Source organism: Gorilla gorilla, chromosome 2 (genome assembly GCF_029281585.2).
Source record: "Gorilla gorilla gorilla isolate KB3781 chromosome 2, NHGRI_mGorGor1-v2.1_pri, whole genome shotgun sequence".
NCBI lineage: Eukaryota > Metazoa > Chordata > Mammalia > Primates > Hominidae > Gorilla > Gorilla gorilla.
Window position 1 is genome coordinate 187,210,876 of NC_086017.1, and position 1,754 is coordinate 187,212,629.

General features: G+C 35.9%; 1 pseudogene; it reads right to left on the bottom strand.

Annotated features, from left to right (window-relative positions):
* Positions 1–286: 286 nt before the first annotated feature.
* LOC134758019 (trimeric intracellular cation channel type B-like) lies at positions 287–1,136 on the bottom strand (annotated as a pseudogene).
* Between the last annotated feature and the right edge of the window lie 618 nt (positions 1,137–1,754).

Consider the following 1,754-nt stretch of genomic DNA (forward strand, 5'->3'; position numbering starts at 1 on the left):
TTTCTTAAAAACTAGCCTTCTTTTATCAATGTAAAACTATTCAAAGAAGTACAACAGATTTTTTTTAACATCAGAAAAATGAATTCATATGATACACTCAAAACACTCAAAATTTACAATCCAGAAAGGAGTAGTCTCCCTGAAATAGAAAAAAAAGGTGTCTTTTTTTCTGTCATCTTCACTCCTTATATATAATGTGTATTTCATATTATTTACATAAAATATAATCACAGTCTGAGAGACTATTATTATTATTATTTTGCCTCCCAGAGATCATCAAGTAAATTTACTCAGGCTTCTTACTACGTTTCTTTTTAACATTATGTGAAGCATCAGCTATAAGATTTGAGGCCAATGAACCACGGTCATTGAAAGGTAATTTTGTTTTGCTTTTCTTTTCACATGAAAACTATTGTTGCCAGCCAAACAGTATCCATCTCAATGTATCCTCAAAAGAAACAAATGTCATGCTAGAAGTCTCTGTAATCATTATGGCTATCTTTGTGACCACAATAAAGATGTTATAAAGGAACATCAGATTATGCTTTGATATTGCCAGATGCTTGGTGTGCTGGAATATGAGGATAACTGACCCCAGCATGGTTATCTAGGAAGGGTAAGACATCTTCAACCATCCATTACCTTCTGTTTCCTTTTACGAACTACTCAAAATTCGTGATAATGGTAGGACCTGCACCTCATGCCCATCCAATAGCTATCATGAGAATCCAGCCTCATTTTTCATATTATCTATTAGCACGTTTGACTTTAACTGCTATTTTCCAAATTCTAGTCACTTTCTTCATTCTCTCAGCCAGGAGTTCAACAGGTAGAAATGAATAATCTTGGGCAAAAAAATATGTCAGGTGGAAGATGTCAGTAATATGTCAGTGTTGTTTGTAAGAAATCTCAATGGATGTTCTGTAAGCAGTACATAGACTAAAATTCCCCCAGCAAAGCAGTGGAGCATAGCAGTAATCCAGCTTGAAATAGGATTCTTCCATGCCACTGCCCCTGCTGCTGTGCTGGTTTATGCTTTAGTGTCATCACTGACACTAGATAGTGGGCGATGTCAAATAGAGCAACTGAGATATGTGGGAGAAGGCCAGAGCCAGGTCATCCCACTGAGAACTCATGACGATGACTGAGAATGCTGGTGTCCCAAGCAGTGGTGATAGGTTCTTCTCATGCACAGTAAAGCAAGTTTTTCAATAAGAAAATAAAATGAGTATGTTAAGAGGTGTCACTCGTGGTGGTAGGGAGGATATCTCATATTCCCATAGTCTAAATTGACTTAAAAATTATGGAATACAATAAATTTTAAAAGTAAGTGGTTGTAAAATCTCAAAATTTTAAATACTAAGAAATTAAAAAGGAAAAATGAACCGTGAACCGTGTAGCAATTATGTCAACAATGACAGGTCTGCTTTCTTGGTGGAAAAGTGGCTATGGGCAATAGGTAAACACATGGATGTGCCTCTGTTTCAATAAAATTTTATATTCAAAAACAGGAGATGAAATATATTTGACCCATGTACCATAGTTTACTGACTCCTGCCCTACAGCATTATGGTCATACAGCTGAAGCTGAATAGCTGCCATTTTTGGGTACTGGTCGATTGGAAGGAAGGATAGAAAATGAAAAAGAAGATATTGTCCACTATCTTAAGGATGATTACCAAAGGTAGCACATATTACTTCCACACATATTTCATTGGTAAGAATTTAGCCATATCTAGCTGTAATGAAAGCTA